The 24,392-nt window shown below is 49.4% G+C and overlaps 1 protein-coding gene across 1 annotated transcript in view; it reads right to left on the bottom strand.

Annotated features, from left to right (window-relative positions):
- The window catches only part of Zfhx3 (zinc finger homeobox 3), a 242,034-nt gene extending 217,893 nt beyond the window's left edge, over window positions 1–24,141 (bottom strand). Inside the window, 1 exon segment of the mRNA XM_032887527.1 lies at window positions 23,797–24,141. The gene's annotated coding sequence lies outside the window, so the exon portion shown is untranslated.
- Between the last annotated feature and the right edge of the window lie 251 nt (window positions 24,142–24,392).

Here is a 24,392-nt window from a genome sequence, read left to right as displayed (position 1 = left end):
AAAGTCGTGGCTAGGACAGATTTCCGTTGCTTTAAGCTGCACTCTGTTGTACGAGCCTTCCCAAGCACCACATCTTACCCACGTGCCACAGCTAGCCTGGCAGAGCCTTCTGTCCCCTGGCTGCTGCCTGCAACCCTGGAGTCTTCAAACTTCCACCCCACCCCCAGCGCCTCGGCTAGAGGAACCGGCCTTAACACAAGCCAGTCATTGCTGATCTGCAACAGCGTCCGCTCTGCTCAAGGCGCAAGCGTAGTCACCATAGGAGATGGCGGAGATGAAGGAGACTTCAATCCTCAAAGACCACTCTGATCTTTTCTTCGCTGCTCCTCTGCAGCCCTCACCAGGCAGGCTCTGACTCAGGCCTCAGGAAGAGTCATCTGTCTAGATCTCCCTACATCGCATCCACGCACCAGTCTCTCAGATGCCGCCTTCCCAGAAGGCCTCTCCCTCAAGGACACCCATACAAACAACCTGCAAGCCTCATGATCCTCTTCCTTCACAACGTTGAAAACGCACCAGAATCGTGCATCTCGCTTAACTAGCTGTACGGAGGAAGGACGAACCTGAACGAGTGGAACAGACAGGACTTCTGGTTTTAACCTCACTGCAGTGCCTGGAACTTGTAACAAAGGTCATGGGGTCAGGCGGGTAAGGTACAGAAAAGGAAGCAACCTTGAAAGTGAATGTGCCAGCAAGGTATGGTGGTGCATACCTGTTCTCCTAGTACTGGAAACTCAGGCAGGAGGATGACAGGTTCAATGCCAGCAAGAACCTCCCTTTCTCAAAATATTAATATCTCCACATATGTCTGGCAAGAGAGGAGGTGATCCCTGATCCCTGTTCTGACCTAGCCAAGTTTTGCTCCGGATACAAAAGGGGGAGGGGGGCAAATCTGTTTTGTTGTTGTTGTTGTTGTTGTTTTGAAAGGATTCAATACAGATTTTGACAGTTAAGTAAGCTGATCTTAAAAATGTTGTACATGCAGAACCAAACCTATGTGCAGGCTAGATGCTGTCTCCAAGCCATGTCTTCACAAGGTCTGCCTGTCTAGAGATAGGAGAAGACTGGGGGAGGCGGACACGGTAGGCTCGAGGTATGCTGATTTCAATACAAGGCACCTGGGCCTGTGCGAGGCCTGCAAGAACCAGGATGAGGAGGCATGAAAGGCTGGGCCCAGACACTCTGATGACGGAAAGTAATATAATAAGCATAGCTCCTCGAATTTTGCTAACACAGAAGGCTGTGAACCACAGTGCCCAGACAACACCCCAGGCCCCAGAGCACACCTTTTAAACAAAACAATTCAAGCCAGCCCATATTCAGTTCTGGAAAGTGCACGTGACTGTGTCTATGTGAGCTGGAACCTGACGGCTGGCTCTACACAACGTCAAGGCTGTCACTGCCTTAAGCTTGTCAGGAGCCAACCTGGACACAAGGACCTCCCCAGCCATTCCTACCACTAGCCTAGAATAACTGTGGTCATTACTGACTGCCCTCGGGAACTGGGACAGCCCCACTGCTCTGTGCACCTGAGTCCCTGCTGCCCCAAACAGGCAGTTCTAGCCGATTCCTGAAGTTCTTCCCAGAGACCCGGAGGGTATCGGCTATACAGATGACAGAAGTGGGAGTCAGAGTCCTAGCCAGTCCTGCAGAGGACCTGGGTTCAGTTCCCATCACCCACATGGTCACTCACAACCAGTCCAGGGGCTCAGATACCCTCTTCTCATTCGGCAAGCACCAAGCAGTCATGTGGTACACAGACATACATACTGATAAAACACACCACATACACATAAAATAAAAATAAAAACATCTTAGAAAAGAAGAGAGAAAAGGAGAAATGGCTTAAGGCATCCTTCAAACCGTTTTACAGAAAAGTTGGATTTTAAGAAAGGGTTGGTGAGGGGTTGGGGCTTTAGCTCAATGGAAGAGCACTTGCCTAGCAAGTACAAGGCCCTGGGTTCAATCCCCAGCTCCGGGAAGAAAAAAAAAAAGGGGGTCAGGTGAACGCTGTGAAACCTGAAGGGGTCAGAATTCAGATAGGGACCTACCAGGTATACCTCATGTCATCTTGTTACCACAGGTGCCAACCTTAGAGACACATACGTAACCAAGAAAGAGGATACAACAACACCACATACCACAATACTGGTCAACGCTGCTCAAAGGCTTTTGTGGCCCCATCTATACCACACTATGGCACTGAGTTTTACGTCCTGCCAACCCATCAGTAAACCGAGTCAAACAACACCCCACTTCCTCCGAGAAAGTCATCCCACAAGCAAAGTGTATATAGTACCACAAGGCGCCTCTGGCCCTAGCGTGACACTAAATAAACAGGTTTGGTCTATACTCTGGGTCACAGGAGAAAATGTAAGACCCACATGCTTCATGCCTCACTTCCACATAACTTTGCCTTTCTCGATAGAAAGAAAATAAGTGAAGGGGGTTTTGGCAGAGGAAGTGATGTGGGTGAATGTGGCTGGGGAAGGGAAGAGTCCATGAAAGAAAGAGGACAGCCAAATCTCTCAACTGAGGAGAAGCATCCGGACTGAAGCCGTGTCCACTGAATTAACGGTGGTTTGTCTAGGGCCAAGTCTCCCTTGCTCCTCCAGACACCATCCGCGCTGTCTGGGTGAGGCCACCCAATGCCGACAACTGAAGCTGAACTCTTCCTTCACCCCTCTGCAGCGACTGCTTGTGAACCCACCCAGGCGAAGATGAGCTGAAAGAGTTGGGAGAGTCCCCAAGCATAAAGAACGAAAAGCCAAAACTTAATACCAGAGGAGCCCGTGGCAACTTCCAACCGGTCACCCCTAAACCATGGTGCTTTCATCGGGTTTCCCTTCCAGAAATGGACTTCTGAGCTGATGAGTCAAAGAAGTCAGGGTCTGAGGGCAAAAGCCACCGTTCTTCAAACAGCCACTTTGCAGAGACGTCCTGTGAGCAGTGCCAAAGAACCAGAGTTCTGCCTGATCTCAGTTTGCTAGGGCCACATAGTCCTTGGGCTCATCGACCCTTCCCCGCCACACACACACACACACACACACACACACACACACTCTCACTCCTCACAGCCTTGACTCTCCTCTTTGCTACCCTGCCCCCAACCCTCCATCTCCTGGAGAGGCAGTGTTCCTCAGCCTCTCCCACATATGACTTCCTCATGTATCCATTTTAAGGAACCAACTGTTTTATGGAGAGAGGCGGAGAAAGTTCCCACATGCAGAAAACACACTCCCCAGGGAGGATCCAAGAGGGGGTCACTCAGCACTTGTTGAAAGAACACAAACAGGAGAATGATTAGAAGGTCATGTCCGCTGTGCCTAGGAAACAGGGACATCTTCCCCACAGTCACCCCACTCCCAGTCCTCCATGACCAGCAGCAGCCATTGGCCCAGACAGACAGACAAGACACACACACACAGACAGAGAGAGAGAGAGAGAGAGAGAGAGAGAGAGAGAGAGAGAGGGAGAGAGAATGGGCATACGCATGCACACACGGGTGGACCCCCCGAGGTAGGAGAGGGGCCCAGGCAAGGGAGGGAACACCATGGTGGTTTGCAGGAGCTCCACCTCTGGGAATGGATTTGATGTCAAGTGTCAGCAAGTAAATTGCTATTGGCTTCTCAATAAGCAGCAGTAGTGAGTTAAGTGTTTCCCTGTATTGTGCGGGCTCTCACAGACTCAATACGGCAGTATTGACAGCACAATCACACAGTAATCCAGCCTCTTCTAATACCTACACTTCCTCAATGAAAATACACTTCCCACTTGGACATCCTCCCATTAGCTTTGGGCTGGAAATCTCTGGCCTCACCCCTCCCCCAGCTACCCCCAGCCTGTGAAACTGGCAACTGCCCCCAAGCGCCCCAGCCAAAGGGAACATCCCAGCCAACGGATTGTCAGGGCCCAACCAAAAAAGATAAACAGTCCAAGACCTACAGGAAAAGGCCTGCTCTCCCCATCCATAAATCACCAGTGGGAAGGAAAGAAAAGTGATTCAACTCTTTAAGGATAAAACTCTCAAGCAGTCACAGAGGGAAATTGATGTTCTCCTGTAAAGCAAGGGATGACTGCTCTGGAGAGACTCAGGCTTTCAAGTTTTCAGAGACAAAGAAACACAAACTTCCCCCAACTCAGATCAGGGATGCGCCCTCCGCAAGCCTCACGCTCTCACACCAGAGATGGCGTTTCGGTAGGGTACGTCTCGTGTCCCCGCACTCGGGTGTTCAAAGCCAAGCATTCTAATCTAACACGAGGCGCTTGGCACACGCAAGTTGTTTTTCAAAGCCATTTTTCACGACTTTCAAAACGCCCTCAAATAAGCAGGAGGTGAAATTATATTAAAGAGATTAATGAAACTGAAGGAGAGTAAAGAAAATTAAGGCTGGGTGTAAAGGCACAAGCCAGAAATCCCAGCACTTAAGAAGCTGAGGCAGGAGAATCAACCTGCAATACATAGAGAATCTGCCTCAAACACACACACACACACATACATACATACATACATACATACATACATACATACATACAGTGGATCTCTGTGCGTCCTGTGAGCTTGAGGCTAGCCTACATAGCTAGTTCAGGCCTGCACGGGCTATATAAAGAGACACTACCTTATTCATACACATTCATACACACACACACACACACACACACACACACACACACACACACACACACACTAAGTAAGAGGCAGGTTATCTTTCTGTGTTCTATGAGTTTGAGCCCAGCTTGGTCTACATAGCGAGTCCAGGCCAGCCAGGATTACATGAGAGACTGCACCTCAAATAAATACACACATAAATACATAAGTAAATATGTGTATTAATGAGTGAATGGATAAACAAGAAGTGATTTGCTCAAGGTCACATAGCAAATCATCGGGAGATTTGACATAGAGCTAGATGGACCAGCAGGGTGTTTCTGTAAAGAACCTGGTACCTATTTTAGACCCTGTGGGACGAACATTCTCCTGAGTCTCAGCTTCGCTCTGCTGCGGCGTGAAAGCCACCCTAGATATAGAAATGGCCGAGTGCGGCCAAGTATTGATAGGCACAAACAGGTTCTCTGTGGAATGTCATGTATCAGGAGACAGTATTCTTTTTAATGAACACACGCATCATCACCACCGCCACCACCATCATCACTACCACCACCACCACCACCATCATCCTCACCACCACCACCACCATCATCACCACCACCACCATCACCACCACTATCATCATCATCATCACTACCACCACCATCATCACCACCACTATCATCATCATCACCACCATCATCATCACCACCACCACTACCACCACCACCACCACCATCATCATCACCACCACCATTTAAAAATCATTCTTGGTCCCAAGACAATAAGAAAATAGGAACTGGGGCAGATCTTTTCTAATAACTGGCTACTATTTGTCAATTCTAGGCCACTGAGAGACTTGGACATCTTGAAACCACCAAGTCTCTACGGGTAAACTATAAGGGTAAACAGTGTATCTATCTCAAGTTTATATAATGTCAATATTCTGTTCCAATCAAAATTACTTGATTGCAAGAAAATGGGGGAGGGGATGTTGCTCAATGTCTACCTGCATTGAAAAATTTTTAACTAAAATTTTGAGGGGAAAACTTTAAAGACCCTTGATTATCAAACATCAAACATAAGAACGCAGACCTCATATACCCAACAGCGATACAGCTGCACGCCCCGTAACGGGCAGGCATCATGCTAGGACTCCGGGAGAAACGCTTTTTATGGGAATTTCTACATGAATTTCAAAGTAAAGAAATTTTCCATAAACGCTCCATGCATGCCCCAGCCTGGCAGCTGGTTTAATAAGTTAACTGCAGAAGAAGGTATTTGCATAACCAGCAAAGCAAAGACCCTTCAAACGCAGTACTTGTGGGAGATGACACTCTCCTTACTACCCCAACACCTAAACAGGGAACTTAAGTCTGTGTCCAGCAAGCAGAAATCTGGCTGGAAAGGGGTTAATGGCCTTCCAGGCTGGGATCTGATAAATGGCTGTGCAGAAAGCAGGTTCCCTCACTTTGAGATATGATGTCACTAACCTTTATTGATCCACTATCAGAGAACTTTGCTTATCTCTCTCCTGTGATATAGTGCCCCTCCTGCGCTCAACTAGTGTTTAATACACTGCTGGTGCCTCGCCCTCCTCATCGCTCAACACTACGGGTATGGCTGCCATGGGGGCAATATTTTACTGCCAGCACAGAGGCTTCCCAGAGATAGGACAAGGAAACACCTACCACATACTTCCTCCTGCAAAGGTGGGTTGACAGTGGGCCTGGAAAGGACCCTGAGATGCTCTAGCGAAAGAACGTTGCAGTCAGTCCTCTGCCCCCCCCCCTTATTTTTAATTCCTTCCTGGCATGAAAAGGGAAGGGTCAGCTAACATCGGTCCTTCGAACACTCAAAAGTACCTTCCAGTCGGAACTGCTTTTCAGAGGAAAGAGCTTTGCCTTCCAATGGGCTCAAGACCTCAGAGCGGGTCAAGAATCAGCTAGGGAGAACACACTCAGATTCCTTAAGGCACCGGTACTCTTCTACAGTCTGGGACCACATGGCTGCAACACACCAGGTTAGCTGTCCCTACCCATAGGCAAATGGTGCATCCGGCACAACCTACACCACACCCAAGAGTAAGGCGCACCAAGGACTGCCAACAAACGGGTTTTAAGTGTTATAACACAAGACCCGCTTCAAGCCTCAGGTGGCTCCTTTCCTCCTCACTGGCCTCACAGGCTGAGCCAAGAGCCAGCTACTGCCCTACCCCCCACCCCCATCATGAGCTGAGCGAGAGAAGGCTTTGCCTGCCCCTTCTCATCCCTGGGAACAAGGGCAGTAGGCCTCCCAGAGAAAGCTAGCACGCCCTTCCACCGCCCCAGGGCACTCTGAATTTGCCTAATTGAACATTAACAAGTTGCTACAATAAAGTTCCTCTGTTGTGAGCTGGAAACTTTTTGGGCAACAACAACAGAAGTCTTGTTACAAACTGCTCTCAAAGCCAGCCTTCAGCCCCGACAGGTGTGAACAAGATTTAAACCCCTCCTCCAATACAATGCCGTCCAAACAAAGGGGAAAGTCAGCCTCAACCTCCTGGGGTTTCTCCTTGTCCAACATCATCTTCACTCACTCAGGCTGAGGAAGGCAAAGCAACCTGTAGCGAGGCTCTTGAGGGCCAGCAACAGGGGAACTGGGCAATGCATGGAGCAGGCTTCCTTCCTGGCCTCACAGGTCACCATCTTGGATGCCCCCGCCCCCACTTCCCGACATTCCCTCTCTTTCCTTTACAAGGCATCAGATAGGGAGGGGAGGCCTTTCGTCGCCCTCTACCTGCTCTTGTACGACCCAGCTGAGGCACCCCAAGAGCAAGCTTGAACGTCTTGCACATGAAGGCTAGGAGTCAGAATCCAAGCTGGTCTAATCCAGACACCTCCTGACCCTTCCTCAGAGTAACTGAGAAGAGACAGGCCTCGGAGACTGGATTTCCCATCAAAAAATATCCCGTGACACCAGAAGCAGAAACACAAACACAGGTGTCGGACAAGAGAGAAGGAATTATTTTTTTTTCTTTTCATTTCTTTTCTTTTCTTTCTCCCCCAACCCCACCATTTTCTTTGGCTCTGGTGTATTAGAAGGAACATGGCATTTATCTGGAGATTTCTTCCCAAAGCCAACCACATAAACAGGACTTGAAAAGGGCTTATCGGACAAACGATTTGCTCACACAGCCATTGCCGGAAGTGGGAATCCCAGCAGGGAACTCGATGAGCCCCAAGATCACTGAGTGGACAATCTCAGGCAGCTCTTCACTTGAGACAAACGAGGGGGAGGCCAGAGACAGGACTGACAGAGGGAGGACCTCTGCAAAAGCTGCACACGCACGCACGCACGCACGCACACACACACACACACACACACACACACAAATAATAATTCTCTCACCTTCGTTCTTCTGCTCCAATGAGGCTAACGCAAACCAACCATTCAACCCACTAAAGGCATGCGGGAGAGGGATGGTTGGGGGCGCAGGTGGGGAGGAGCAGGGGACTAAGTGCCCACATGTGGTCGTATCTACTGCACGGCCATTCTCAGCATGACTTTCCTGCCCTCTTCCACCTACACTTGGGCTAGTTGGAGGTTTTCTGTTGTTGTCTTTTCTTAACAACCAAGCTTTTGATACAAACTTCTTTGCTTTCCCCGTGTTGAGGATAAAAATTGCATAGAAGATTTTTACACAGCTTTTAAGGTGAAGACAACCACCTTAGGGGTTGGTTTTGCCCAGGGTAACTTTTAATACCAGTTCCCCTTAACCTTCTCTGGCCCATCCATGAGGAAGAGCTGCTGCCGACACGGGACATAAAATGTTCCTGACCCCTGTGATGGAATCTGTTCTTCAACAATTCTGACTAATAAACCTTACAGCGCGGGAACAGATCCCATAAGGACATACACAGATTTCCTTTTCCTCTGCGCACCTCTCTTCTACAGACACGGGAGGCAAGCACCTCCCAGGACCCCACAGACGGGGCATAGCCCCACCCCTCAAACATCACCATAAAAGTTCAAAGACTCACATCCTCCTTCCAGGTAGCTGGGAGGATGTAATTGGTGAGGCAGGAGATTAGAAATATTGGCAGCCTCTAAGTAAGACTTTAATTTACTGGCAGATCAATAGAGCCGGGGTTATATTGGCAAAGTGTCTACAGCTCTATCGACTCACGAGATGCTTCTTATCAATTTATCAGAAATCTGGAAGTCAGAAGATATTGTTTGAAAAGGAAAAGAAAAAGGGGGTGGGGAAAAAAAAGAGGAGGAAGCAGGAAGAGTCACAGAAGAGTGTGAAACCAGGGTCCGCAGTGCAGAACAGAGTAGGAAGACATTTACTCCTGCCCAGGGATGGTCATGCAATATATTCAGAGTTAACTGGCCACCCTTCCTTGCAGGAGTCCCCAGCCTGTTCACGGGATTCCATTTCCCATAAACCTCTGGTTGCACGCTGTGGGGTGGGGGGGTGGGATGTGCTCAGCAGCAGATTGCTGCCTCTGGGGTCAGTGCCACTGGCCAGAGTTGCAGGCAGTCCCACGAACATCCCTTCTGCCCGATTAGGGGCTAGTTTTATTTTGTCCATCTTAATTTTTAACGGCCTCTCTGGCTCTACTTCAGCCAGAAATCCTCTTAACATCTTCGCTAATCTATTCTAAAAGAAAAAAATAATAAACTAAAGGAGAGATATGTATCCTTCTGTCCCGTGTTGCTAAACGGACACAAAAGCTTTGTGAGACTGATGCAAGGACACACATGGTCTTGGGAAGTGCAAGGAGAATAGACTTGGGTTCCATAAATCATCCCAAAGGGGTATGTAAAAGTTATCACACACAGTTAACCCTCATCTGAGAGGGTTTCAAAATACGCTAGGTCACTAAGGAAAAAGGCCAGGGAAGAAATGTGAACGTTAACCCTTCAAACCTAAACTTCATCCATACCAGAGGTTCCCAAGTATTTCTGCCCGATAACTCCAGGGTGCAGGTCAGGGAGGAAAACCAGAATCTGGAGCACTCGGATGATCAGGAGGCCAAAGGGGAGAGCGATTTCCCCTGGTTTAAAGGAACCACAACTGCCTCACGACGGTCCGCTTTGGTCCCTGCCTCATACAACAAATTTCTGCTTAATTGCTGTTTTGCATCTCGTTGAGACATCGAATAAACAGTACTTAAGTATTTCCAGACAAAAACAATAACTCACTAATGACTAAGGCACTGCTAATTAAAATGCCCCATGATGGCATGACTGGACTCAGAGCCACCACAAGGAACAGAAATGCCCAGGCCTCGAACACATGAACCTGAAACCCAACCAACATACACTGTGGGGGTGGGGTGACCTGTTCCTTCCTCTATAGGTCAAACGGCCCTGTGGTAGAAAGGAAGGATGACCCTTCCAGGACCTGAGGACAGGCTGTGGAGCTCAGCAGGAGCTGAGGTGTGCAGGTTCCTGAAGGATGCCAGACAGAAGAAATACATCCCAGAAGTTTCTGGGCAAGCATGTGGTTTGACGCAGCCCTGGAGACTTTGTGCACTGCTAAGATCTCCTGAAGAGGAGGCAAGTGTGTTGTTAAACAACCAAACAAGATACCCCTTCTCAAAAGCACTAGTCTTGCAGACACCATAAAGGGTCTTGAAGGCTCCAGAGGTCGAATCCCTTTCAAAAAAACAAAAACAAACAAACAAACAAACAAACACCCAACAGACTAGGAAAGAAGGAAACAAGAGTGTGTGGTACCCTTTGGCACAGCTAAGTGGTCACCTTAACCCAGTTCCCAGCTTTCCAAGTGCACCTGACCAAGTCCTGGGATCTAGCAAACTTCTCTCCCTCCACCACACACGAAAGCACGTCAGCCGACTTCCCCTGGTGAGCCGGAGCTTCAGCAAAGCAAAGGAAAAGAAAGGCTAGCTCGAGTCTCCAAGCTTGCAAATGACTTTCTCTTCCTCCTCCCAGGGCAGGTTAAAGACCAGCTAGTTAGCACCGGGAAGGGGACTGAGGGAAGTCATTGAAACCACAGGGGCCTAATACCCATTTGTATTCACACCCAGCCCCTTTAGGGATGTAAAATCGGAGAGGTCGAACTGTTTACATTCACCTAATGCCCAAGTAGACAACTCTGGCGCTATGCAGGCCCCCTCTACGCAGAAGTGGCCAGTTGGCTTTTCAGGCTCCCAGTGCAAGGCCACCAAGGTTGTCTTCCTACCCCATTCCAGTTTCTCACTGGGCCCAACTCCATTCTCCCCAACAGAGTCATGGGTGCTTCCTGAAAAAGCCCAGAAGCCCTCATTCGACTGTGTTCTACACCATCAAAGGACACAGGGGAGCAAGTCCTCCATCAATGCCCATCATCTCCATGAAAAGGGGGGCTTGGGACACAGACGCTACCCCTCCCTACCTCCCAGGATCCCACAAAGCCCAGGATGGCCTTGAAGCAACTGGCCAAGGACTTTAGGGTCTGACCTAGGAAGAAATCTCCCCTTTCTGGTCCTCAAGGCCGATTGCTGTTCAAACACTACATCTCAGAGGGATGCCCCCCTCCTTCCCAACAGCCCCTCCCCACAGCATCATCAGATCTTGGCCAGGGCATCTGAATCTATCAGATGTCCTAATGCAACGCTGGATCATATCCTAGAGAACGTGAACAGTTTCAACTTGACTAGGGGAAGGGGTTGGGGGTCATGACACTCCTTTTAAATGCAGATTTGAACTTTTCACCCGGGGTCAGACAGCTGCGCTGCTCTGTCCCAAACAGAGACCAGCTCCAGGCCCCTTCTACCTCAGACTTCCAGTTTTTTTTTTTTTCTTTTCTTTTTCTTCTTTTTTTTTTTTTCCGTGCCTGCCCAGGAGGCCAGCCTGTTAAAGGAATTAGATACCTCCCTGATTTAAAACACCAACCAACACCCACTTCTTGTTTTACCAAAGGCACAAATTCCACTAACCTTCCAGAGGGGGCCTTGGATGGGCTAAGAGGAGAAACTGGACCAGTGAGCTGGAACTGGTAACACCTGGGTGCAATTGTTCTTATCACGGGCACTGGCTAAGGACTAGAGTGGGGGTGTCAGCAGTGTGAACACAGAAGCACTTAACTCCACTCTGGACGGAAGCACACTCCTCGGGACACATGCTCTTACAGATAGTTCTCACTGCTTTACCCTACAAAGAATTGCAACGTGGGGTTCAGTGGTTAAGAGCACTTGGTTCTCTTGGAGAGGACCTGGGTTCAATCCCAACATGGTGGCTTACAATGGCCTGTCATGCCAGTTCTAAGGATCAAACACCCTTTTCTAGCCTCTGCAAGTGCTAGGCACACAAAGGACACACACGTACATGCAAGCAAAACACACAAACATATGAGGAAGAGGGCACTATTGGGGTGTTGCCTGCCGTGTGCCAGCACTCCTGGGGCAGACCTTGCTGATTCTCTGGGAGTTCATGGCCAGCCTTGTAACTCTATAGTGAGTTCCAGACCAAGGCTACACATTGAGACCCAGTCTTTAGAACCTGTTGCGTGGGGGTTATGGGAAGACTGCCCACAGTGAGCCAGCCTTGGATTCTACCCTGACTTCTTACTATCAAAGCAGAATGCTCTGTCTGAACTGCCCTCCCCCTAAAATGCCCTGTAGGACACAAAGAAGTGTGTTCTCCTGTCTGTCTGTCTCTGTCTGTCTGTTTCTGTCTCTCTCTCTCTCTCTCTCTGTCTCCCTCCCTCTCTCCCTCCCCACCCCACACACACTCCCTCCCAGGACTGCTGTGGGGGAGGCAGAGACGGCACAGAGAAGGCCCCTTTCTTATTAGGCTGAGTCTATTCTACCACCAAGGATCACAAGGCCAGTCTCATTTCTCTATGTAAATGAACTTTTTAGCCACCTCCTCAAAGAAGAAAAGCTGCACGTAGGCCCATCCTGGGGCTCACACAATTACAGCCATTTGCAATCGGGCAGCAGGATTAGCACAGGAATGCGCTCTGCAGCTTTGGGGAGGGGGGGGTGGTGCTAGGAAGATGGGGTTCTCCTGGGTTGGTCCACCCAAAGCTCTGAGACACTTCCACGTCTAGGAGAGTCAGAAATTCCAAGTTGCTAAGGCTCAGGACTCTAAAAGGGGTGGGGGGAGGAGGGGGAGAGAATAGGGGCCAGCAGAGGGCGGGAGGGAGGAGGGGAACCTTGCAAGAGGGGCACTGGCCCTCCTGACGCTTTGATCCCCTCCGTCCCAAAGTCGGTCGCTAGGAGAAACCAACTTCTCTCCTTGGGTTAATCAAAACCAAATTACTCAGGAATGTGGAAGGACAGGTCTGAGCTTCCAGGTCCCTTTGTCTTTGAGGATTTGAAATGAAAAAAAAAAAAAAAATTTTTTAAAGCAGATGGCAGTGGTCTACCGAATAGGTAAAGTCGGGGGAGGGGCGGGAGGGGGGTGATGAGGAAGGAGTCCACTCCATCTTCTGTCCTTAGAAAGGCACCCACAAACTTCCTGCCTTAGTTTGTTCTTAATGCAGTGACATTTCTGTAGATTAATTCCAAAGACTGGAGGAAGTTTTCATTGTATCCTTACTGCCAACTAAAAAACCTAACATTGTAACTTCTTAAATACAAATAAGAAAGAACGCAGAGAGGCTGGGGAGCTAGCTCCCAGGTTCGGAGTTGGAGCCGATCCTGAGCAAGACCCAAGCGTGGTCCCCAACACCCATGTCTGGGTGGCTCACAACTGTTCCAGCTGCAACTCCTGCTCGGGAAGAGTCACTACAGTCTTGGGACCTCTGAGGACACCTACACACACCGTCACGCAGGGACTGTTCACAGAGTTTGAAATAACTTTTCTTTAAAGACGGGATGTACACGACACATGTGACAACCTGATTATTAAAGGCAAAGTAGGCTGGGCCCAGCAGTGGACTGCTTTAATCTCAGGGCTCAACAGGGGTCAAGGGTAGGCAATTGTCTGTAAGTTCAAGACCAGCCAGGTCTGCATAGTGAGCTCCAGGTCAGCAGGAGTTTCCCTGTCTCAAAAGCAAACAACAAACGACCACCACCAACAACAACAACAACAATAACAATAATAATAATTAGGCAAGTCTACATAAACGTCTCAAAAGCAAACAAGTCAGTCATCATCATCATAATAGATAAAAAGGCAAAATCATCTACATAAACTGAGTAAAATAAGCTGAGTACAAAAGCTAAGTAGGTGTATTGCTCAGCACAGGGTTTCTCCTGGAGAATGCTGGGGTTGGGGTGAGAAAGCTGGGAGACTGGATGCTGAGTGTCTCCCAGTTATATCAGAAAGATAACTTTTTCCCATGAAGATCTTTCTGGGCATCCTCAGATTCCTTGGCTCAACTCTTGTCCAAAAAAACCTCAGGAGCCTGGGAAAGCTCGCTGGGCGTGCTGGCCAGGCCTGCCACGGTGGAAGAAGGTCTAGAGGTGGCAGGCGGCTGACCTGGGGGGGGAACGAATCCTAGGCTGGGGCTATAGAAGGCCACGGCACCCTTCCCCCAGGCCCTGACACTCCATGACGGGCCTGCACCCCAGGCCCCTGGAAACCCCATAATACAGCACCCTAGTGCAGATCATCATCAGGGACCCTGGAGACAGAATCCAGAACAGCTTCACAACAAAAGCTGATCAAAGACCCCATCTGTACCCCACCTCCCCACAAAAGATAAACAGAACATTACCAGTTAAGCTACAGAGCCTGAGCCCAAAAGATAAGGTGAGACCAGCACACAGCCATGACTACCAGCTGGCCATAAATCGTGACTGGCCCCAGGCATAGTTATCTGGGAGTAACTTTTAAAATTCTCTTCACCTTATCTCGAGGCCCCGTCAGACTCGCATACATCACTGGCTCAGATCGCAGCCTTTAGTACTGCATTTGGACTTTCCAAAACAAGGCCATCCCAGTAGAGCCCTTCCCCAATTTCCAGGCACAGCTGTGGACTTTCACCCCCTTAACTAACAAAAGGGACCTTGTGAACAAAATGAGTCCAAAGCATTCGTCTGTGTGATGTCAAAAGAACGCTGCTTAGTCCTTAGTGTATTTATCCTCCTTCTAGGCCTGGTCAGGCCAGGGTGCTTGCCTGGGACCTCCCTGGGTGGGGCCCACAAAGATTAGAGACCCAGACTTGTCAGCTACTGTCCCATGCATCTGTGTAGTCCTGGTCCCACCACATAGAGAGAAGGTGGGGGAGGGTAAAGAAAAGGAAGAAGAGAGGGAAGTATGGGGATGGAGAGACTCTGACTCCATAACTGTAAAAAGTGTCCTGTCTTTCTTTACGCTGGAAAGGACCAGAGTCAACTCATGTCCAGCATGCTGTTGGCTCAGGCTGGAAATGCAGCCAGTCCCATGAAGATGTCCCTCTGACACCGCAGGTTTTATAAAACGTGTGTTTTCACTTACTCCCACCTGTTCACACATTCCTCCAGAGGCCACTGGCAAATGTGTCTGCAATGCATGGTGGGCGACTTGTTCTCTTTCTACCCACTAAGTGGCCAGCCACAGGCAACAATGTTACCTCCTCAAAGTCAGTTCACCACCAGGCCCTGAAAGAAAAGGATACTAGTTTCCAGATGCTAAAAAAGACTACTGTGGAATTAAGCCCACGGAACCGTCTGATTATCAGACAGGCAGAATGGCAGGCTTGGAGGCCCCTCAGCCAGCACGCTGCCATTTAGACAAAGCGGCGATGATGCAGAACTTGGCAGGAGAAGCCAGGGGCCTGCCATAACAGCCTCTACTTTGTGGTCCTCAACCAGGGGCAGGTCTACCTCCTCAGGCCATTCCTTGTGACAAGATGGACAGTCTTGTCAACAGGAGAGAGAGAGAGCTACTGACATCAAGTGGCCAGAAAGAAGCCACTTGAGTGAAGGACGCCACAAGCTTAGATATTTATATGCAAATAAAGCCAAGACAAATGCTCACCATAAGTGCCCCCAAGCTGACATGATCCACCCCTGAATGTCAACAGGGGACTTGGTCTGAGGTCCACTCCTAATTCCCTAGGTTGGGGGGTCAGTTGGGAGCATCCTTTTGGAATAGCCTCTAGCCAGGGCTCTGAATTCATAAATTGGAGTTGTTTAAATATGGGGAACTAAAACAATTATAAAAACTATCATCCTCACTGAAGACTGAGTATCAAACACTGACAGAGCCAAGTGCCTGGTTTGTGAGGTGGCAGGTAAAACAACTGAAAGCTCAGCACTGTGTGAGCTGGGCTCTGCAGGCAACAGGCTGTCTCTCAGAGATGGCTGGAAATGGGCCATGACTAGCACGCCCAGTTTGCCACATTTGACCACATGGTTCCTGTGACAAGCAACACGGCAGCGAAGGCGCTGTGACCAGGCCAGCTGGTACAGGAAGGGGGACTGACTAGGAGGCAAAGCCAGGAAGAGTTGAAGGCAGAAAGAGATCAGGCCAGTCTGGCTGGGAGGCCTTGCAGGAGAGGGGGTTGGGGGGAGGGCACATGATAATTAACTCAGCAAGTTGATAGTATTTGCATATAAATGCCTCTACAAATCACTACAAACAAGCCAGGACAAGTCAGGCCTATTAGCATATATAAGCCAGCACTGGAAGGCCTCTCTAGGTGGGTCATGGAGTGGGCTGCTCACTTAGGGGGCCTCCTGCCAGGCTTGGGGTGGGGGGAGGAAGACACGTGGGGAGGCTGGGAGGGGGTGGACACTGGTTCCAATGCAGACCCTCAGACTCCAGAACCCTTTTAGGAGGTCAGAAAGAGGTGGCTTAAATCTCAGCCAATAAGGAAAGAGTGGAAGAAACTCAGGACCTCTTAGTCACTCTCTAACAGGGCGTGGTAAAAAGAAGCAGAGGCCGTCTGCAGGGATGAAATAAATGGGTGGGAGCTTACATGTATGTAGTGTTTCCTCCGTATGCCGTTTGCCGAGTACCTCAGGTGCCAGTCTTCTGTGTTACTGAATTCCCACCACAGGTGTGGGACCACACCCTCTGACCAGGGAAATGAGAGATGCTCAAAGAACTTAAGGGATTGGTTCCAAACCCACGGGAAAAGGTCACAGAGCGGAACCAAGAGCTCCATTTTGGGGTGAGGCCAATGGTGTTGTGAATAAGTCAGCTTTCAGGAAATCAAGGTCAACAGAGTCCACAGGTGAGGAACTCTGAAGCTCGGCGTCTGTTTTCCTGGCCCATTATTTTGTACCTTCACCAATGAAAAGAGACTTCCTGTCCGCCACCGGTGGGTTGGTACCAGGACTTCCTGTTACCCCAGTTCTCCAGCATCTGGGCAATTCTTCTTGTTGCTCCCAGCAAGGACAAGATAAACTGGCACCTGGGGCACCTGGTCACCTGATCTTAGCTGTCAATCTGACGACCATATCTGGAGCCAATTAAAATTACAGCTGATGGGCGCTCCTGTATGGGATTTTCTTAATCACATTATTGGAAGCAGGAAGACCCACCCTAAATCTGGGTGGCACCTGCTGGAAGAAGGAAGCTTCGCTTTTTGCTTGCTCTTGGCGGTCACTCTCGCAGGGCCAGCGTGTGAATCCTGTTGCTTTGGCATTCCTTCACCAATACTCAAAAAAAAAAAAAAATCTTTGGGATGCCAATGCAGACCAAAGACCTCTCCAGGAATCGTGCCAACCTTCCATGCCTTCTTATAACTGCAGAGGCAACTACCAGATTCTCTGTTTCTCCAGCTCAGACAGCCACTGCTGGGCCGTGCAGACCACATCCTTTAAGCCAGTCTAATAAATTCCCTTTTACTACATATATCCATTCTATCCGTCCTGTTCCTTTAGAGAACCCTGATCAATACAGCTCTTTCTTTAAAAGACCTACAAGTTCTCTGCTTTTCCCCAAAGATGCCTTGTAGGTTTAATAACTGTTGAGCAAAAACCAGTTTCCACTCTCTCGGTGAGAAAAAGGGAAGGGCCAGGCAGGTGGGGCACAACCTACAGCTGGTATCTCTGGCATTCTGTTTACTTACCTTATATTTTTGGAGTTAGGGTCTGACTACATAGCTTAGACTAGCCTTGAACTCCTGTCCGTCCTTCCTGCCTCAGCCCTCCCAAATAGGCGTGTGCTGCGTCCAGCTTACTCTGGAACTATACTTTCAAAGTGGGAGAAATGCTATCTTATGGGAAAGCCAGCCACAGGGCTGAGATTGCACATGCCCCTCAAGTCAGACAGGTAGGGCTGTGATCAGACTCTATAAGGTGACAGCATTCAAGAACCCGGCCAAACAGTGGTGGCTTTGAAAAGCCACTTCTGTGCAGCGGACACCACCTCCCCAACACACTAGGGCCTCTTCCTTATGTGTCCAGAAGTTGACTTGACACTTTCACGAGGATGCAAATATTCCACAGAGAGATGGTAGAGCTGTTAAAAGGAAAGCAAAATCCGCTTCCCCAAACCAGCCAAATGTACATTAAGAACCAAGGCCCGGAGCCAAAGAGCGTTTTAGGAAGCAGGTCTTGAAACAGCCTAAGAAGCTCGCACTGTTTCTCGAGCAGTTAAGGAAAACTGTTTAAAAAAAAAAAAAAAAAAAAGTTGCTGAGGAGCATTAAAAAATAATAATTAAAGAAATAGAAGTCCGTGTGTCCTTTAGCCTAATTCCCCTGGACAAACCGTCAGGAAAAGCTGTCTACAGTAGACCACTCAGATACTGGAGGTATGGGAGAACCCGTGAGAGTGCGTGCGTCCACAGAGACATATGCTTTTTAGAGACAGGGTGATGTGGACTCCTGAAAGGGAGCTTTTTAAGACACCAAAAGGGAGACTTGCACATCTGAAAGGACGCTTACAGGACACGGGAAGGGGTCTGGGACTGAAACCAGGCATCAAGTGAAGACAACCCCCGTCCTCCCCACCCTGTCTTCTCTGTACTGGGTTAATCTGACTTCAGCCCTCTGATCAGAGGCTTCAGTATGGGACAGGCAGGCACCTTGGAACTGGAATTTTAACACTGAAATGCAGAGCCAGCCTGTGACTGAGGTATATGCAGGCACCGGCGTATCCAATAGCTTGGCCAATACTCTCAGAAGCATCTGTCTCCAATCCTGCTGGCTGGAGTCAGGAACAACCGAGAAGCCAGCCAAATTGCCCTTTGCTCGCTCCTGCAAGTGGCAGGGCTCACCACGGTTAAGGCTCCTCACAGATTAAGAGTCACTGACAGTGTCCACTCCCAATCTGTCAGAACCTAACATGATTATCCTCAGAGTCATCCCCATGGACTCGAACAGTCTCCCCCCATACACACTCTAGCCACTGCTTCCAGAAGCATGCAGACAAGGGTCTCTCTTCCAGATCAAAGCTTTGTAGCTGAAGTCCCTTGCAGGACAATGGATAACAGCAGTTGCGCGTGGCACAACTGTGCCAGTTTCCTCCCTTCAACTCAAGGGTCTCCTAGTGATAAGCAGGCCTAACTCTTGCCCCCAAAAGGCCCATTCAGATTAGAGTCAAGAAAGTCACTTCAGAGGGCACTTTGAGATCCCCGTATGACTCCCTCAGGCCAGAAAAAGAGACACAGCCTTTCACCATCTCTATAAGGAGTGGCCTTGCCACAGATTCCGTCTCTAACTAGTGGGAACCAGAAGGGGCAGGCAGTAGCAAGGTAATCAAATGTCTGACCTGTCTTGAGTCTCCTTTCTCTTGGAGGCCTCAGTCCGGACCCTAGAGGTGGAGTTGAAAGAGTTTAGTTAAACTACCTAAGTCCTTCCCAGAATGCACCCATGTATACACACACACAGACACAGACAGACAGACAGACACACACACACACAGACACAGACAGACAGACAGACAGACAGACAGACAGACACACACAGATTCTCTTGTTGACAAGCCTGTATGATGGATAGGAAGGAGGGCTCACTCAAAAGGCAGATAAAGCACCAGGTACTTCACTAAGAGGCCCCAAATTGGGTTAAAGTAACAGAATACAATTCTTGAGGTGCAACAGAGCCAATCTGCCAGCCTGAAACTGTCTTTTTTTTTTTTTATTTGCATTGTTATCCTTGCAAACAGTGAGAAACTCTAGGAATTAAAAATGAAAGAATTAAGAGAAGAAGAAGAATTAAGAAAGGCAGAAAACATCCAAAGGGGAGAATTAAAAAAACAAAAAACAAACAAACAAAAAAAAGGGGTTGGGGATTTAGCTCAGTGGTAGAGCGCTTGCCTAGGAAGCGCAAGGCCCTGGGTTCGGTCCCCAGCTCCGGAAAAAAAGAACCAAAAAAACAAAAAACAAAAAACAAAACAAAACAAAACAAAAAAACCAATAACAACAAAATAAAACAACCTTCAACAAATCAGCAGCAGGGCGACTTAAGGGCAAAGAACTTTCTAGAAACACTCCATTCACTGTTTCATTTGTGGCTTGTCTTCAGTACTCACTACCCTGTCCCCTGACCCAAAGGATGAAAATCAGGAGGGGAAAAAAAAAAAAAAAAAAGACAGATGGACAGACGAACAGACAGAGCACATCCCTCTGTGTCACTGCCTCTGAGACCATTAACACAATGCTGCTACCTGTCAACTGGGACTGGGCCTTGCTTCCCTTGGGTCCCTGGTTCCTGTCCCTGTAACACTGATTTGCCACGTCAAAAAAAAAATAAAAATAAAACTCCTCTACCATCCGATCATTTCCCACGTGTTCAAAGAGAGCAGTCTGGCAGTCAGCTTTAAACCATACAGAAAACAATCTGACAGGTGCTGATTGGATAGTTTTGCTCCTTAATCTGGATTTTGAAAGCAGTTTGCCAATGAACCAAGGTTTCTGCCTGAGTCTCTCCCTTGGGACAGAATGAGGAAACGTTAGCTTCTGTGCGTCTGGTTCTGTTTCAGTGTCTTCGCGATGCAGGACACTGTGCTCAGGACAAAACCACTACCTCTAGACCTTACTGCGCATGCTCCTACAAAGGAATTCCCTAGCTTGGGTCCCATTAAAACGGCCTACCCAGTTCCCTGACCACACAGTTCCTTAAGTCAGGCAGAAAGGACTGGAGAGCCCCGGCTATGTTGCGGCTTCTAACAATAACCATTACAACCAGATTCTCCACCAGAGCATGTGGACAACCCTAAGAAGTTCCGGATAATGGAATCTGCCCTCCTGTTGTGTTTGGATGGCACCGCCCCCGTACTGGTTAATTACAACAGCGCTGGGAACCACAGTAGGCCAACAGGCCCAAACATTACAGAAATAGGCCAGCCTAACAGCAAGCAACCATTTTAATCACAAATGAAAGCATAAACCACAGCACACACTGTACTCCTTGTCGTTGCTACAGTGAGTATCAGGTGCGTTATTCTTGCAGCGGTGGACAGCCAGGAGGCGGGGCTTATCCGAGCTTCCTCAGACCAGACACCCCACTGCCTCCTGGCAGGATAGACTCTGGGGTCCTCGGTTAGGCAGCAAGCTAGGAACTCTCCCAAGGGGAACTATGCAGACAACAAGTGGGAACCCACACATTTTGATAAAGACTGCTTAGTCACTTAAATATTTACTTTTTAAGACGAAACTTTTACAACTCACCCAAAAAACTAGTTTCCTAGGTAAGAATTAATTTGCTTTGGGCCCTCAAGTATTCCTAAACACTTATCTCTCGCTTCCAAAACCGAGAAGACTCAGTCTCCAGAAGATACACTAAGAGGAACAACAGTTTGTATACACACACACACACACACACACACACACACACACACACACACCCCAACAATAAGGACATATTCCCTGAATACCACATGTGATCAAAACTAAAGTTTACAGATTTATTCTAATGCACAGATTTATTCAAATGAACCAACCACCTTTGGGTCACTCAAAAATGTCGAGGCCACCACTCTTAAGTCCTAATGGGGAAGGCTGAAATCTCACTTATTTTAGCTCCTTGACACTGGGAAGTCCAATTGGCACTGAGTTTACAGAGCAGTTAAACCCAGCCCAAAACAGCAGGAAAGCACTTTGCTGTGCAGCCAGGACAAGCCAAACAAGAGGCCGCCTGGAAGCACACCGTTCTATTTGGGCCCTTTCCACCCTCCCTTAGCATTCGCTGGGCAAAGAAACCAAAATTAAGGTTTCAGGTGGTTGGCGGTTGCAGCCCTGTTGTTTTTGTTGTTCTCGGAGAGCCAGCCAGATCCTTGTCAATCAAAACAGTTTTCAGAACTGGAGAACCAGAGTTCCATCCCCTAGAAAGTGTACGGATTGGACGGAGGTGAAGAGGGAGACGCCTGACCCACGTCAGAAGGACAGAAGGTCTTCAAGGCACTTAATTCCTGGCCGTTCCAAAAGGACTGTTTTCAAACTGTACAAGTGCTTGCTTCTGCCACCGACCCCATGTTGTTAAATAACACTTGTGTGTAATTAAATAAAAGACCCAGTGTGACCCCCAGCCCGTTTGGAGAGCCACTTTAACATGTCCTCTGAAGACCATACTAGAAATCAAATGCAGGCAGTCTCTTTGGTCCTGTGATTTAGAAAAGGGGGGAGGGGGTGCTCCGTCCTTCATGGCATGCACACTCTCTGTAAGGGAGCCTTCAGGAACCCCTCAAAGCAAGTGAACACAAATACAGGTGTGCAAACATCCAGGTATTCACGTCCCTCCAACCATCCCCTTTTCAGAATCCTTCTGCGATGGAGACCCTGTCTCCAGACTCCTCTTAGCCCACCTCTGCTCCCTGTTTTCCACGTCTGGATTTAGAATCTCAGGGCTGCCGGTGGATGCTGTGATAACAAGAAACAGGCTCCCAGCTCTCTCTACTGCAGCCTTTCTCGATCAGGTTACCTCTGAAGGTCTATGTTTCCCTATTTAATGCAGTCTGGGCCACAGCACTCTAGTCCAGCCCACTGGAACTCGGGATTTTTAGGGTTTCCCTTGAAACCTATCCAGAAACCACAGCCATTAAAAGAACATGAAGGTTTGACACCTCCTGAATTTAGGAATGAGGGGACTCCAGGGGCCAACTCTACAAACTGGCACCTGCTGCTAGATGGCAAAGAAACAGTTACCCCCAGCTACGTGTGAGCTTCAAATCATGCTCTTATTTATTTAGTGACTCGTCTCCAAGGATCTCAAAGCATGAAATGAAGTGAGGTGAAGATGACGTGTAACTTCCTCACTATCTCTCTTCCAGGCTTAAGTCTGTTTTCCTTGCTGGGTCTTTGATGCCTTTCACCAAGCAGGCCCTGGCCTTCCCTGCCTCCAGAGGGATGTATACTCTCTGTGGTTCTAAGTCAGTGGCTCCAAGAGAGTCTTCAAAGGCTGATAAATAGCAAGGGGGTGTGGGGGTGCCCTCCTAGACTCACCTGCTCTCCGGTCACCTTTAAACCAGTTGAGCGCACTGTGAACCACTAAGGCTGGCTGCTGAAACTCCCTTTGAGTGTGCCATGTGGGCTGTGGGCTTTCCCCTGAGGGCAAGATTCCCCATCATCATCATTACATAGGTATGTACAGGACAGAGAGGGCTGTTTGCCAGAAAGCTTGTTTCTCTCTAAGCCCACAAAATGACTTTGGATTGGCTGGGGGTTTTTTGTTTGGTTGGTTTTTGGTTTTGTTTTGTTTTTGTTGTTGTTATTATTATTATTTTTTTTTCTTGTTGCTACCTTAACTTGAATATCTCTCCTTTTTAACTGGATAAAAAAAAAATCTTACCTTTTCCTTTGCAACGTCCCCCCCAAATAAATGCTGTATGGGTTCTGGCAGAAGAACAACCTGAAATTAGAGGGCGGCCAGGCCAAGATGGTCTCCGTGGGCCCCTCCAGCTCTACATTCTCTCTTTAATTCTCCCAAACAGGCACATTCCTCACATTGCTGCAAACTGACCCGCGACTTCTCTCTCTCTCTCTCTCTCTCTCTCTCTCTCTCTCTCTCTCTCTCTCTCTCTCTCTCTCTCTCTTCTCTGTCTCTCCCTCTCTCTGGCTGAAGAGGGTGTGTTTAGAACCCAAAGTTCTCAGTGGCACCAGTACCCCCAAGTATTAACAAGGTATTAACTAACCCAAAAGCAGAATGAGGAGGAGGAGGTCGGGAAGGAAAATCAAGAGGGGATAGGAGGAAGAACGTACTCTGGTGCCCAGCAGACTCTAGCCACTCTCCCCAGGTAGGTTCCTCCTGGAGTCTAGGAGTTCAAGTGCATCCAGCCTGCCCTTCCCCCACATGCCCCAAGAGAATGGGAAGTTCAGCCAAGACTCACTCGCAGCACCTGCCTCCAGCGCTAGGCCGGCAGCGAGCCGCGCGGCGGGGGAGGGAGGCTGCACTCACCTGGCACACAAAGCCTCCGTACACCTCGGGAGGAAGGAGGCACTCGGAGGTCCGGGGGCCACCACGCCGGCCAGCGCGACAACGGGAGATTCCAGTGGCAGCGGAGCCCCGAACTTACCCACCCCAGGCGGCATTCTCCCCACCTCCCGCTGCCCCCCGGGCTCAGCGGTGGCGCAGGCTAGGAGCGAGGGGCCTGGCGGCAGGGGCGGGGCGCGCATGGTGGCGGCCCGGGGCTGGCGATCTGCGGGCTGCCCAGGGAGGGAGGTCCCCCAGGCGCGGCGGGGATTCACCCACGGGGCGCGGCGCTGCGTCCCGGTCCCCGTCCCGGCCTGCCCGCCTCTCTCCTCCTCCTGCGCCGCCCGCTCGCCCGCCCGCCCGGAATCGCTTTATGTAAATGAAGCTCAACTCGCAGTTTGCAGCGCGCACCGCCCGAGGAAGGGGGGCGGGCGGGGCGGGGGGCCTTCGGGGATCCACATTACACAGCAACAAAGCGGAAGGTTAATTTGAAACTCACAGCCCCGCAGCCTCTCGGCTCCCCGGGCAAAGCCTGACATCTACAGTCGCGCTGGGCGCAGGCCGGGCTGCTCGCGGTGGCC

This window comes from Rattus rattus, chromosome 17, assembly GCF_011064425.1.
Source record: "Rattus rattus isolate New Zealand chromosome 17, Rrattus_CSIRO_v1, whole genome shotgun sequence".
NCBI lineage: Eukaryota > Metazoa > Chordata > Mammalia > Rodentia > Muridae > Rattus > Rattus rattus.
Note: the sequence above shows the minus strand (reverse complement) of the source record. Positions and strands in the feature narration are given on the sequence as shown.